The sequence below is a fragment of the Aedes albopictus genome, chromosome 1, assembly GCF_035046485.1.
Source record: "Aedes albopictus strain Foshan chromosome 1, AalbF5, whole genome shotgun sequence".
NCBI lineage: Eukaryota > Metazoa > Arthropoda > Insecta > Diptera > Culicidae > Aedes > Aedes albopictus.
Window position 1 is genome coordinate 88,570,989 of NC_085136.1, and position 16,768 is coordinate 88,587,756.

The window sequence follows — 16,768 nt, forward strand, 5'->3', positions numbered from 1 at the left end:
TCCGGGCGCCGACAAGTGAGTCGCGTTCAGTGTATTTCTGTGTGGAATAGACTAAAGGTCTCTGCTCCCTAGTGGAGTGGATACGCGCGATATAATTTTCCTTTTGGCTAGTTTTTGCGTCGAAAAGTGGTCGGTTGTTAACGGCGGTTTGTGTATATTGATCCATTGTCAAATCATATCACCAACCATAGGTGACTCCCGGACTGACAATGTACCTTACCCTACTAACAAAAAAATCCTTCCTGAGACAAACGTGGAGATGCAGCGATTCGCGGTCTTTTTAACAACGTTTGTCTTACTAACATTCCCTCCTATCCTCGATGACCGTAAGGACGTGGCCGGCGCCGTTATTGACCTTATTAAAGTTGAGAGCTCTCGAACTGTGTACATTGAGAATAGTAAGCTAGTCCCAAGCCCTATTCATTGGTTCCTTGTGCAATTTCGATTGCTCTGGTCAACCACGGAGTAGCAACTACGAATTGTGCGGTCATCTATACTCATGCTGCTGCTGCTGCTGCTGCTCTGCTGCTTAACAAAGTTTCATGAAGTGTCGTCGGTGTTTAACAAATTTCTTTGTGTTCAACTGCCACCCCGTTCATCGGATGTCAAAAATACATGGTAAACAAAAGAAATCATATTGTACCGACTTTTCAAATTCTCTAAGCAGAATACCCTCTTCGAATGAGTGTAATCAGTTTTGTACCTTTTAATTCCGCCCTATGTTGCTTATCCTTTGACAGATACGCGTGTGGATAACTGACACTGATGAAGATTACAAGTGGTAGAAATACGCGTATTTGTCAAAGGATATGAAACAAAGGGCAGAATTAAAAGGTACAAAACTGATTACTCATTAAAGAAAAAAAATCAGCTGATTGCATCTGTCTTATGGATAGCCTTATTGAAGACAAATCAATGACAGTTTTGAGGTTATAAGGGCTATATCCCGTTAAGAATGCTTTATTTTCCCATAACCTTATATCCATTCAGATTTTCGATTCATATTGAATCATGGTCATATTAACTCTACATATTTGAATCAAAATTTTCCATAAAATACATGATTTGTATTCAAGTGGACATAATGTAAAGTGTATGTATTTCAAAATATTATTGACAACTGGGCAGTGGGCATCCAGTGCCCCACAACCAACTCTTTGCATGCAAGTTCTCTCCAGCCACTGTCACCATTTCCGGTCATTCCGACATCGAGAAATAGGACTCTTCGCGAGGCGTTTGAGCTTCCCAGTTTGTAAGCAGTGTTGGGAATACTCACTTTCGAAGAGGTATACTTACTCGCCACTACAGATAGTATAAACATAAATATGCAATGCATATATCACTAAGTGCAGTGAATAGTGTTTGTCAAGAGTGCGACGGTTGAATATGACGTCATGTTCGTTTGAATACATATTTTGACTGCTTGTTTCATCTCCGTGGATTTATGTTTACTCTACTATCTATATGGCAGCCAATTAATCGTCCCATAATAAATTAAAAAGTTTCCATAAATAATTCGAAAATTACCAATAAATAATTAGGGGTGGAAGCAATAATAAACTAGAAAAGTTCCATAAACAATTCAAAAAGCGCATAAATAAATCGAAACTTCCCATAAATAATTGATTTTCTAGCAATAAAAAATGTAAGAATTTCCACAAATAAATCAACAATTGCAATAAAAAACTATATTTTTTCCAACAAAAATTTTCGAACATACTACATTATACAGATAGAAAGACTGAAACTATTGTGCAATTTAACAGACAATCGCTTGCTGTCCGAACTCGCTAACGCTCGTCGGACTTAAAAAAGGGATAACATCTCTGTTCGCATTATACCGGGCAAATTCTTGGATCTGTGGATTGCCTAGAACCGAATCGACGCAGTTACGGCGCATCGGATTTCGGAAACATCGGCGGCCTTCTGCCGCCTCAGTTCCTCAATCCTCTATGCGGCTTCGCCGCATGGCTCAGCCGGTACTTTTACCTTGCTCATCAGTTCCTATTTATTGCTAAATTTTCAATTGCTTTTTTGATGTTTTTCAATTGGGAATTTGTAAATTTTTTATGGAAAAATCAGATTTATTTATGGAAAATTTTAACTGTTTTGGTGGAAAAAATGTAGTTATTTATTGCAATTATTGAATTATTCGTGGAAATTCCGACGATTTTTATTGCTCGAAAATCAATTATTTATGGGAAATTTTGATTTATTTATGCACTTTTTGATTTGTTTATGGAAATTTTATAGTTTATTATTGCTCCCACTCCTACTTCTTTATTGGCAATTTCTGATTTTGTTACGGAAAATGATCACTTTTTTATGAGTCGTTTATATTTTAGCCCTATCTATATTGCCACTATCTGAGTTCAGAAGCATGCTACCAAAAAACGGTATATGAAGGACTTTTACATTGTAGTTTTATCTTTAACTTCGCCGAATAAAGTAAAGGTCACATACACATACCAAAGTCTTAAAAAAGCTCACTCTCTCTCTCTCTCTCTTCTTGGCGTAACGTCCTCATTGGGACATAGCCTGCTTCTCAGCTTAGTGTTCTATGAGCACTTCCACAGTTATTAACTGAGAGCTTCCTCTGCCAATGACCATTTTGCATGCGTATATCGTGTGGCAGGCATGAAGATACTCTATGTCCAAGGAAGTCAAGGAAATTTCCTTTACGAAAAGATCCTGGACCGAGCGGGAATCGAACCCGTTACCCTCAGCATGCTGGTCATGCTGAATACCCGTGCGTTTATCGCCTCAACTATATGGGCCCAAAAAAAGCTGTGAGCGCCCATTCAAATCAGCCCCACGTCCAGCACCAAATTTTTGGCTTCACGCTAGTTGTATGTGGATGACAGCCGTTTCAGGGGGTGGATCTCTGTCACTCTACAATAGGTTTAAGTTAAAACAAAATCACTCAGGTTGGACTCAAAGGGGACCTCTCTAGGACCGCCTTTAACGGAGCGTTAAAAACTACCAGTAAGTTACAGTTCACTAAATTAAAAAAAATAACAATAGAATTTTTGACAAGCAACCTTGTCTACTAATTCAATACATTGGCCGCAATAAAATATACCATTTTAATGTTTGATAGAATTCCAAGCCTCTAGATAAATTTAAGAATACCGTATAAAAATGAGTAAAGCATACTCGTGAGTGAGTATTTGCACGTCAATACTCACGAGTGAGTGTGAGCTGTACAGCGCTTCCTCAAACGTGAGTAATACTCACGGTGAGTTTAAGGTGTACTGCTCATACTCATGAGTGAGTTTGACTAGTTGTGTGAGTACTCGCTCATTTCGCAACACTGGTAAATCGGTGAGGTTGCTAGAGGATTTGAACCGCGAAAGGATCGAAAAAGAACGAGCTTTAAACGAACGATAACTTTAAGAAAAACTAGAACGCGAAAGACGGTTCATCGCTCGGAAACATGAGTTATTGAACGAACATAACGGTGAAAAATGTAGAAGTATGCGAAGTATGCGGAGCAGTCAGAGGAGTACAAAACGTACGGAAGGCTGGGTTAGGTAGAACGAAGGAACCGGCACGGTGGTCTAGCTGATAGTGCCTTCTTCGACACCGTTGAGAGCTGCAATTTCGTCTGTACATCGTCCTAAGGCCGGTGTTGGGTTCGGATATCTTTTTGCCACGCTCGATCACCTATATTGATAGCAGCTTTTGGTGTAGCAGCTTCAATGCTGTAAAACATAATTTATTATCAAATGGTTAATACTATTTCTATAAACTTACATCTTAGTGTTGTTCGTGGCCTGCAATCGATCCTACTTCCAATCATTAACTGATTCTTTTTAACAAATTCTCTTCTTTACTTTTTCACTCAGTGTTGCCAGTTTCACAGACCTAAACTGCCGTGAATCGCATATCTGTCCCATTTGCATAGGAAATCCAGCAAAGATGGGACTGATATGCGATTCACGGCAGTAAATCTACCACAACAGTCTCCCCCCGTGAATTACCAGTCTCAGAGTTATTTCCTAAATCATCCATCCTAATTAACAAAATTTTGAAAACCTTTTTTTTTCAATTTAACCACTAACCAACCGTCTAAACATCACTGTTTCTGCATGACATGGATGAACTCTCGTAAAAGTCCCACCGGGATCGTAAGCTACGAGCAGTATCGCTATTATTGTGTAATTCACACCGCTGTATTGTTTCAACCCGATATACATTTCAGGTGTGTGGTCAGTGCTGGAATACGATTTCGTTGATTGCAGAGCTTGAATGACACTGCTGATCGTACTGCGCTGGTCGGTGGAGCAATACCACCATCCGATACCATCTTTTTCGTCTCCCTTGCTGTGAGCTCTTTTTCTTTGGGCTGCAAAACGGTGAGTCGATAAGGAGAGCGTCCAACATAGCTCTGGTCCTCACAAGTTCCTACCTCATGCTTCCACGGGTCAAGCGATGACAAAGACCGCCAGCTAAGAGTTGTGTGCTTAGCTGGTAGTGCAGCCTGGGCACTGTTGTCCTTCTGACTTCAGCTAGATTGAGGAGGTACGATCCGAGTGTCTGTTCACCAAGGAGGTGCGGCTCAAACAGCGTCTGTTCTGGCATCCAGCGGCTGAGTAAGAAACGCTGCACCACGCCCAGCCAGATCCAAGGTGGTAGCCCCATCAGCGTGGTCGTCCCAGTGTTGGTTGGGACGTTAAACAGAACTGGCACGATGGCCCTCCGGCGAGACAGGAGTGTTGGCGTAGGCCCAATAAGCCACCCGTAAAAATCCCCATTGCGAATAACATAGGAGAAAATACGACTCGATACAATCGGCAAAGACCCACGCGACGAAATAAGGACTACGATTGGAAACTTGGAACATGGAATTGCAAGTCACTAGGTTTCGCAGGATGTGACAGGATAATCTACGACGAACTACATCCCCGCAACTTCGACATCGTGGCGTTGCAGGAACTTTGTTGGACTGGACAGAAAGTGTGGATAAGCGGGCATCGAGCGGCTACCTTCTACCAAAGCTGTGGCACCACCAATGAACTGGGAACAGGTTTTATAGTGTTGGACAAGATGCGACAACGTGTGATCGGGTGGCAGCCGATCAACGCAAGGATGTGCATGTTGAGAGTTAAGGGCCGTTTCTTCAACTACAGCATCATCAACGTCCACTGCCCACACGAAGGGAGACCTGATGACGAGAAAGAAGCGTTCTACGCGCAGTTAGAGCAAACATAAGATGGTTGCTCGCCGCGTGACGTGAAAATCGTTGTCGGCGACATGAACGCGCAGGTAGGAAGGGAGGAAATGTACAGACCGGTAATCGGGCGAAACAGCCTGCACGCCGTATCGAATGATAACGGCCAGCGATGCGTAAACTTTGCAGTCTCCCGTGGTATGGTAGTCCGAAGCACCTTCTTCCCCCGCAAAGATATCCACAAAGCCACCTGGAGATCACCCGACCACCAAACAGAAAACCAAATCGACCACGTTCTAATCGACGGTAAATTCTTCTCAGATATAACCAACGTCCGCACATACCGCAGTGCGAATATAGATTCGGGTCACTACTTAGTAGCTGTATGCATGCGCTCAAAACTTTCGACAGTTATCACCACGCGTCGAAGTCGAACGCCGCGGCTCAACATCGAGCAACTTCGTAACGTAGAAGTGGCTCAAGACTACGCGCAGCAGTTAGCAGTGGCCCTACCAACGGAAGAGCAGCTTGGCGCAGCTACACTTGAAGATGGCTGGAGGGACATCCGATCCGCCATAGGTAGTACCTCGGCTACAGCACTAGGCTTCGCGACTCCGAATCACAGAAACGATTGGTACGACGGCGAATGTGAACAGTTGAAAAACGAGAAGAATGCAGCATGGGCGAGAATGCTGCAACACCGTACGAGAGCGAATGAGGCACGTTACAAACAGGCGCGGAACAGGCAGAACTCAGTCTTCCGGATGAAGAAGCGCCAGCAGGAAGAACGAGATCGCGAAGCGATGGAAGAGCTGTACCGCGCTAAGGACACACGAAAGTTCTACGAGAAGCTGAACCGCTCGCGCAGAGGCTTTGTGCCACAAGCCGACATGTGCCGAGATAATCACGGGAATATTCTCACGAGCGAGCGTGAGGTGGTCGAGAGGTGGCGGCAGCATTACGATGAGCACCTCAATGGCGACGTTGCAAGTATCGAAGCTGGCGTGGTAACAGATCTAGGAGTATGTGCACAGGACGAAAGACTTCCGGCCCCTGACCTTCAAGAGATTGAGGAGGAGGTTGGCCGGTTGAAAAACAACAAAGCCGCTGGAGCAGATCAACTACCAAGCGAGCTTCTAAAATACGGTGGAGAAGCACTAGTAAGAGCACTACACTGGGTCATTACCAAGATTTGGGAGGAGGAAGTATTACCGGGGGAATGGATGGAAGGTATCGTGTGTCCCATCTACAAAAAGGGCGACAAGTTGGATTGCGGGAACTACCGCGCGATCACACTACTGAGCGCTGCCTACAAGATACTCTCTCAAATTTTATGCCGCCGTCTATCACCGATTGCAAGAGAGTTCGTGGGGCAATATCAGGCTGGATTCATGGGTGAACGCGCTACAACGGACCAGATGTTCGCCATCCGCCAGGTGTTGCAGAAATGCCGCGAATACAACGTGCCCACACATCACTTGTTCATCGATTTCAAATCGGCGTATGATACAATCGATCGAGAACAGCTATGGCAGATTATGCACGAATACGGATTCCCGGATAAACTGATACGGTTGATCGAGGCGACGATGGATCGAGTGATGTGCGTAGTTCGAGTATCAGGGACACTCTCGAGTCCCTTCGAATCTCGCAGAGGGTTACGGCAAGGTGATGGTCTTTCGTGCTTGCTGTTCAACATTGCTTTGGAGGGTGTAATAAGAAGAGCGGGGATAAACACGAGTGGGACGATTCTCACGAAGTCCGTTCAGCTGCTTGGTTTCGCCGATGATATTGATATTATTGCTCGTAAATTTGAGACGATGGCGGAAACGTACATCCGACTAAAGAGTGAAGCCAGGCGAATCGGATTAGTCATTAATGTGTCGAAGACAAAGTACATGATGGCAAAGGGCTCCAGGGAGGAATCACCGCGCCCGCCACCCCGAATTCATATCGACGGTGATGAAATCGCGGCGGTTGAAGAATTCGTGTACTTGGGCTCACTGGTGACCGACGACAACGACACCAGCAGAGAATTTCAGAGGCGCATTGTGGCAGGAAATCGTGCCTACTTTGGACTCCGCAGAACTCTACGATCGAATAAAGTTCGCCGTAACACGAAGTTAACCATCTACAAAACGTTGATTAGACCGGTCGTCCTCTATGGGCACGAAACATGGACCCTACGTGCAGAGGACCAACGCGCCCTTGGAGTTTTCGAACGGAAGGTGTTGCGTACCATCTACGGCGGAGTGCAGATGGAAGACGGGACTTGGAGAAGGCGAATGAACCACGAGCTGCATCAGCTGCTGAGAGAACCAACCATCGTCCATACCGCGAAAATCGGGAGGCTACGGTGGGCGGGTCACGTCATCAGGATGTCGGATAGCAACCCGACTAAAATGGTTCTCGAGAGTCATCCGACCGGTACAAGAAGACGTGGTGCGCAGCGAGCTAGGTGGGTCGACCAAGTGGAGGACGATCTGCGGACCCTACGCAGAGTGCGGAACTGGAGGCAAACAGCCATGGACCGAGTGGAATGGAGGCGGCTACTATGTACAGCAGAGGCCACCCCGGCCTTAGCCTGACCGGTAAGTAAGGTAAGTATCCCAAACATTCTGGCCATCCCCTGTATGTGCTGTCACAATCGATGTATCTGTTGGAAACCTCAACCGGAAATATGTTTATTGCTCGGTTTATTTCCCGCATGATGCACCATCACCTACAGATGCTTTCAAGGAAGTCATCGCATACTGCACTTCAAAAGGCCTTCCGCTAATTGTAGGAAGTGATGCTAATGCTTACCATATCATCTGGGACAGCTCAGATATCAATTTGAGACGCTCCAGATTGATGGAATACTTAAGTAGTACAGAACTTGAATTACTTATCATAGGCAACCATCCAACCTCCATGGTATCTGCTAGAGAGGAAGTGTCAAACATAACGCTTTGTTCTGGCAGAATAAGTCACGAGATGACCAATTGGCATGTGTCAGATGAAGAATCTTTATCTGACCATCGCTACATCTTGTTTGAACATATGGATGTTACTTCGCAAACTTTGCGTTTCAGGAACCCCCGGTCAACCAACTGGGATCTCTTTACCGAATTGGTTGCAGCCAAATTTTATGGATACTCACCATCCATTGACACTGCAAGTGATTTAGATGATGCCGTTGATACTACAACGACCTTCATCATGGAAGCTTTTCAAGAAGCATGCCCTCTACGGTCTGAAAAGCCAGTCGATTGAACAAAATCCTTGCAAAATCTAAGGATTTTCAAGTGAACGAACTTCGTTTGCCAAATGGCGAGGAAGTTCTGGAATGCTTATTCAGCACACACTTCCCTGGATGTGTGGATATTACACCTTCGGATGAACCTGATGTCTTTTCTTGTAGTTATGATTCACTGGCCTCGGCTCGGAGTATTGTAACTATAGAATCGATTGAGTGGGCATTTAATGGCTTTGCTCCTTTCAAATTTCCTGGAGCAGATGGGATTTATCCTATTTTGCTTCAGAAGGGATTTGATTATTTCAAACATGTTTTGAAAGAAATACTTGTTTGCAGTTTTGCTACAGGGTATATTCCCAAATATTGGCGGGATATTACTGTGAAGTTCATTCCGAAACTGAGTCGTGCGTCGTACGAAGAAGCAAAGAGTTTCAGACCTACAAGTTTGACCTCTTTTCTTCTGAAATGCTTTGAACGCATTGTGGATCATCACATTCGTGATGTTCATCTGGCCAATGTGCCTCTTCATGTGAACCAACATGCCTACCAATATGGAAAGTCCACTGTGACTCTTTCACACAAAGTTGTTTACGATATCGAGAAGGCATTCGCTCAAAAGCAATCCTGCTTTGGTGTTTTCTTAGATATCGAGGGTGCCTTTGACAACGTGCCTTTCGATGCCATATTGGAAGCCGCACGGGGTCATGGTATATCTCCAATGATTTCCAATTGGATTCACCAAATTAGCATTAGCATTAGCATTAGCATTAAGCGAGTCGCACAAATTCGTAGGTGGTACAGTCCTAGACCGCTGTTATGAGGGTTGCCTCCTTCCCGTCTGAACCAAAGCACAAAGATTTGGGACTAATCTCTGACTCTTAGACAAGATTGACGCAATCCTCCAATGGTCGAGCACTGTCCTGGCCACGTCCTTGCGACTGCTGGGGAATGGGAAAGGATGGTTAGTTTTGGACACCTATGAAAAATGTAGACAACTCTACGATCTCTCAGGCCTAGGTGTCACGGGAATTTGGGTGTTGTTAGTGGACGGGTAAACTCCAAAGGATACGCTTGGTCAACGTTCAGGCACACCATTGTTAGCCTTCTTCAATTGGATTCACCAAATGCTCAAAAACCGACATCTCTTCTCGACATTGCGTCAAGCGACGATTAGGAAATTGAGTGTTTGTGGATGCCCCCAAGGGGGAGTCTTCTCACCACTTTTATGGAATCTCGTAGCAGATACGCTATTGAAGCAACTCAATAATAGCGGTTTTCCTACTTATGGTTTTGCCAGAATCAAGAAAGCTTGTATGGCCTTCGGGCAATGCCGGCGAACCATTGGTACAACTTGGGGTCTAAAACCCAAGTATATCAAATGGATTTACACAACTGTGGTTGGGCCAATATTGGCCTATGGATGTCTTGTGTGGTGGCAAAAGTGTGAAATGAGAACAGTCTAATCAAAATTAGGCCATTTCCAAAGGATGCGCCTAATGGCGATGTCTGGATTGTTCTCTTCCACTCCCACGGCAGCGCTCGAAGTTCTCTTTAACGTTGCCCCACTACACATTCATCTCAAACAAGAAGCACTTTCTTGTACTTACCGCCTATGGGTACTTGGTTTACTAGAGGAAACTTCTGTGAACCGCAGTTCAACACACACCTCGTTGTTTCCACTTTTGGTGAATTGGGACAAAATTGTCCTTGCTCCAATTCATCTTACAATTGCTTGTAGTTTTCCATGTAGAACATTTTCCACGAAATTCCCTTCCCGGGAAGAGTGGACATCTGGATATCTGGAGAGAAGTATTTCAGACGGCATCGTATGTTACACTGATGGCTCCCTTCTCGAAGATCGAGCAGGAGCAGGTGTATATTCTCGTGAGCTAAGGCTACATCAGTCTTACTCACTTGAAAGACACTGTACCGTTTTTCAGGCCGAAATTTTTGCTCTTATGTGCGGAGTGCAATCAGCACTTCAGCAGCACGTAATGGACAAAGTAATATACTTCTGTTCAGATAGCCAGGCTGCTATTAAAGCACTTGCTTCGGCCAACTCTAGGTCTTAGGTAGTTATCGCTTGTCGAACTCAAATCGAGGAGCTGAATACAGCAAACGCTGTTCACCTTGTATGAGTACCTGGCCATTCTTCCATCGCTGGAAATGAATTGGCTGATGAGTTAGCTCGCACTGGAGCATCACATGACTTCATTGGCCCTGAGCCAGCTCTCCCGATATCGAAGTGTTGGGTAAAGCTTCAGATTCACACCTGGGCTGAATCTTCAGAATATTCTGCTGTTCTTAACCCACTGTGGTAAAGAGCTATATGCTCTCTTTCGCTTTAAGCGTTACTACAGTGCTCTTTTCAGGGCACTGTTTGAACCCATTGCACAGTCGTCCACGAACCAGATTTACGAGGAAAGATGCATTCAGCGTCTTCAAATGATTTTTAGACAAATATGGTCTTCTACAACTTTGTCCCTGATAATAAGGCCCTTTTTCCAATGTACATGAAAATTAGGGTGGTCCATATTTTCAAAGAAATAGGGTGGTTCAAGAAAAACCGGTTTTCTGGCATTAACTTTTTCAGTTTTCATTTTTCATCTATGTCGCCCAAGAAACACTTGTAGAGCATTTGAAGACGCGTCGTTTCGGGTTAATCATAAGATAACGGGTTGAAACCAAATATATTCATTGCCGTACATGCCGGCGAAGAGAAAGATTCAAAGAGCCGCCACGCTGCTAAACCGTCGTTTCTTACTCTTAAAAATAAATTTGATTGCTCATTGTCCCAATTGCTTCTGAATGAAGCCATATAGCTACCGCTCTGTGTTGAAAAGCGCCGGTCAAAGAGGAGCAAATTTTGCTGGGGAAAAATTTGGGGAAAAACGCTTCATTTTTCAAGCACTGCATGATCCAATCTTCCCACAAATGATTGACGAGAATGAAAAGGAATTACGCGATTGCGTTGGTTTAATGTGAAAAATGTAACCACTGGTTACATCGGTTAAGTTGCTAAAGGATTTGAACCGTGAAAGGATCGAAGAAGAACAAGCTTGAAACGAACGATAACTTAAGAAAAACTAGAACGCGAAAGACTGTTCATCGCTCGAACACATGAGTTATTGAACGAACCTGACGGTGAAGAATGTAGAAGTATGCGAAGTATGCGGAGCAGTCAGAGGAGTACAAACCGTACGGAAGACTGGGTGTTAGGTAGACCGAAGCAACCACGGCACGGTCGTCCAGCTGATAGTGCCTTCTTCGACACCGTTGAGAGCTGCAATTTCGTCTGTACATCGTCCTAAGGCCGGAGATGACAAGGAAAGTAAGGAGCTCGAGGTGAAATCGGTTCCGCGGACCTTGGGAAGCATAAAGATTGGAGAGAATTCATCTGAAGCGTCGTCAAAACGAACGTAGACGGACAAAATCATGTGAAGGAGACGTCTGAAATGCCGTTTGTAGGTCTGAAGCCGTACGCTGATCTGCTAAACAAGGAGGAGCCAGCATGAACAGTATCAAACACTGGAACAGTGGCTCACATGAACCGTTTTGGATCCCCATCATTACAAACATTGGACTGTAGAGACTGAGAAGCTCCGGAAGCAGAATGGCTTGCAAATGCAATAGGAAAAAGAAGTGGAGCATGAGACCTTCTAGAAACTGACGGCGAAACATCGAGTCGCAACGGAAAGGGGGGTGGAACTGGTTAATAGGATTAACAGTTTACAAGCGTAGTATGAGGAGATCTAAGGTTCATTCGCGAATAGGAAGAAGGTTTGCGAAGCCAGCTGAAATAGTGAGCAAGCAGCCTTCACGCTTAGATCAGTTTACCTTTTTTCCAAAAAGTGCACAACCGCAAATATGCGTAAATGATACTCAAATATAGGTTGACAAAACTCAAATATGGGTAATGTGGACACAAATATGAGTAATTGTAGCCCAAATATGGGTTAATATTACCGCAGACAGACGTTCTAGCTCGAACAAATTTATTCAAATTTTCTATGTAAATTTTCACTAGCGACACCTAGGCAACCGATTGCTACAGTGCAGTCGCTTGCAGTCAATGAGAGTCTAATGGAGGTGTGGAAGAGATACTTTGTGTGCGTGAGATCCGTGTTTGGTGCAAAACATGTCACTACTACAAGCAAAGCGAGCTCCCATAAGAACGCGTGTCAAATAGTGACGTCACTATTTGTGTTTACATTTTTCTTTACTTACTAATACATAGCCATCTCTTCTTCTTCCCCACCTGTAATATACTCTCATTGGCTTGCAGTTGGCAGTTTGAGAAACCACGTGCTTCCAGCCGCTTACTTACCACCCAATTCACCACCCACCGAAAAATAAAATCAAAACAAACACTGTCAAAATCATTCCTACATTTGCGTCACATTCACAAAGATTTCCCAATGCGAGTGAAGTTCATCCAAATGCAGTTTTATTCAAGCAAATCTATGTAAAATAAAAGTAATAATGTGTAAAATATTTTACAAGAGTCCTGCGCTAATTTGTGCAAAAGATTTTAGACATTAAATAAAAGTCATTTACTCTGCACAAATTATGTGGAAACATTGTTAGCGTGCAACACGTGCGGTCTTTTCCCGCCATCCGGCTGGAAGACGACCGTGGTGACAGTTGTTGGTCGCAATGTACATGTGAGGCAGCGATTGAATATGAACGTCGCTAACGCCATCTGTTCGCTGATTGCCACTTGGCAATTTATGGCAGCCATGTTTTTTACACAAGCTGCTGAGTCAAACTTGAACGTCTGTCTGCGATATTACCTATAAATGAGGTTGTGCACTTTTCCAAAATATGAGTTTTATTTACCCATATTTGCGTAAAGTTTACGCAAATTTGAATAAAATTTACCCATATTTTAGAAAAATAGGTAAACTGATCTTAGCGTGTTGAAGAACAAAATAGAGAGCCTGGAGAAGCCATTTAACAAGGAAACGGCGCGGATGTCCACATCGGAGGCAGATTTGCGGCACCAACTCAAGCAACGCAACCAAGAATGTGAAACTCTTCAACTGTTAGCAGAGGTGGAAAATGAAATTCAGGGTCTGCGAATGATGGAACAACAATTACAGTTTCACATCGACACTGCACAATGGTCCGAATCCACGTTTTAGCAGGAAAAAAATCCGTATCTCTGTTTTTGTTAATTTTATGAGTTTGGTGTCTTCAGAGAAGTTGTTTGCATTTGTTTGCTGCATCTTTTCCAAAAATTTTTGATTAGGGTGGTCCTCGTCCTAACTCATATCTGGTAAAGAATTTTTTAATTTTAAGTCATACGCGATCGAGTTCTTCAGCAAAGTTGTAGGCAATGCTATTTCGAGCAACTTTGCTGAATACGCCGTTTATCTAGCTCTTAATTTGAACATAGTAGGTCAATTTTAAGTTTTGACTTAGGGTGAGCCCCCCAAAAACGGTTTTTTCGCAATAACTTTTTTATTTGATTTTCTTCGAAGATGTGAGCTTCGGAGCATTTGAAGAGCAAGTAATGACGCATGTTTGTTCTGAACATTGCATGTTGCTAGGTCTTGTCATTCAAATGTTATTAGCAGTTTTGACTTAAAAACGATGTCTTTAAATGCTTATATCTCATGGAGCTGGTAAAATAAAAAAAGTTCTTTAAGCGGCATTTGGAAGGTCACATATAAAGCCAAATGTAGAGCAAATGTTACAAGAACGTTATTTTTTAAATTGGAATAAATCGACTCCAAAAATCCCCTTAAAAAATCGAAAAACTACTTATAACTCATACAATTTTAAAGATAAAGTCAAACTGTCTTCGGAAAAAATGTGGATTTTCACCATGCCTAAAAGTTTCCTATACACGACTTCTTTGTAAAACGTGAAACAAAAGCTTGAAATTGATAATTTGTTTTTAAAGAATATAATTGTTCTGATTTCCTAGAAAAACATAGCATGTACTCCTAAGAAATTATCAATTTCAAGCTTTTGTTTCAAGTTTTGCAAAAAAAAATCGTGTATGGAAAACTTGTAGGCATGGTAAAAACCTACATTTTTTTCCGAAGACAGTTTGACTCTACCTTTGAAATTGTATAAGTTATAAGTAGTTTTTTCAATTTTTGAGGGGATTTTTGGAGTCGATTTGTTCCAATTTAAAAAATAACGTTCTTGTAATATTTGCTCCAAATTTGGTTTTATATGTGACCTTCCAAATGCCGCTTAACCCTCTAATACCCAAATTTTTGATTTTGATCTAAATATCATTTTTCGTCATCTAAAATCGATTTAAACATGTTTTGGAAGATGATTCTTTTTAATTCTCGATTTCGTGAATTTCAGTTTTTTATTTTTCTAATTTTTATTTTTGAACATCCCCGCACTTTTATATTTTTCCTGGAAGCCAATTTGGGGAACGGATTTTTTGAGATTAAAACATTTGGAGATTTTATGATTATTGTTGAAATATTATTATTCTAATTTTTTTTCACAGAAAATTTTATTTTCCGTGTAATTTTAAGGAAAATAATTTTAGAGTGTATTTGATTCCCTTAAACTATTAAACAAGGATATAATGATTTGGGAAAAATTTAAAATATGTTAATTGTAGCGATTCAATACAAAATAAACAATAACTTCTAAAAAGTGACAAAACATCAATTTTTCAATGATTTTAAAAAAATGTAAATACGCTTTAAAATACACCAAAAACCATTTTGAGATATACAGAACAGTCCTAAATATCAGCCAAAAATATAAAAAAAAATGATTTTCCACGAAACAAAAATTAAAAAAATGCTCAAACTATACCCCGTCTAAAGGCGGGATTGGGTATTAGAGGGTTAAAGAACTTTTTTTATTTTACCAGCTCCATGAGATATAAGCATTTGAAGACATCGTTGATTTTAAGTCAAAATTGCCCATAACATTTGAATGACAAGACCTAGCAACGTGCAATGTTCAGAACAAATATGCGTCATTACTTGCTCTTCAAATGCTCCGAAGCTCACATCTTCTAAAAAAATAAAATAAAAAAGTTATTGCAAAAATAACGTTTTTGGGTGGCTCACCCTAAGTCAAAACTTAAAATTGACCTACTATGTTCAAATTAAGAGCTAGATAAATGGCGTATTCGGCAAAGCTGCTCAAAATAGCATTGCCTACAACTTTGCTGAAGAACTCGATCGCGTATGACTTGAAATTTAAAAGTTCTATTCCAGATTTGAGTTAGGACGAGGACCACCCCACAGTGGGATCATTCTGAAAAAAGACGATCAAAACCTCTAAGAGCCGTTAGATGACATTTTAACATATAGGTGTCTTTGGAAGATATGTTCAGAAAAATCTTCTCTATTTTTATGCGTATTCACTGTATGGTAAAACTGTAGGGTAAACCCGAGCAAAAAAATATTTTTTCAAAATATTTTTTTAGAGGGTAGATGTCTTCAGCAAAGTTGTAGAACAAGTAATTTTAAGTAACTTTGCTGAAGACACCATATAGCTTGGACTTCATTTTTAAGGAGAATATATGAGAGTTTAAAAAACAACCTCAAAATCAGTTATTTGAACTTTTCCATGATTATATCGTAAAATTTCAACGTGATATGTTCTACAAGTTTGTAGGTACTACTGGAATACACTATCTTGCCGAAGACACCAACTCTGTAAAATTGAAAATTGCTCCAGTAAACCAATTTTTTTGAATTTTTTTCACTATTTACACTATTGAATAGTTTTTGAATAGGCACTTTTTGGCAGCCGTGCTATCTAAATTTCATTGCTTTATCATGTCCAGAATAGACCAAAAGTGACTTAACAATCGGGTCTGATAAGGCACTTTGATTTCTGATGCTATTTTAATAGTCATATTCCAAAGAAAATATTCACAAATTTCATACTAATCAATTAATACAAACTGAAAACTCACGAAAACTTTTCGACATTAATATTTGTTAATCCAAATAGTATTCTTGTTGAAATAGTCTACATTTCTTACACTGTGGTTGACTTTACATTGAATATGCGACAAAAAATACCGCTTTTTAAATTTTTTAAATTTTTAAAGTTCAAAAAACTGATTTTGTGGTTGTTTTTTAAACTCTCATATATTCTCCCTAAAAATGAAGTCCAAGCTATATGGTGTCTTCAGCAAAGTTAATTGAAATTACTTGTTCTACAACTTTGCTGAAGACATCTACTCTCTAAAAAAATATTATGAAAAAAATATTTTTTTGCTCGGGTTCATCTACAGTTTTACCATACAGTGAATATGCATAAAAATAGAGACGATTTTTCTGAACATATCTTCCAAAGATACCTATATGTTAAAATTTCATCTAACGGCTCTTAAAGGTTTTGATCGTCTTTTTTTA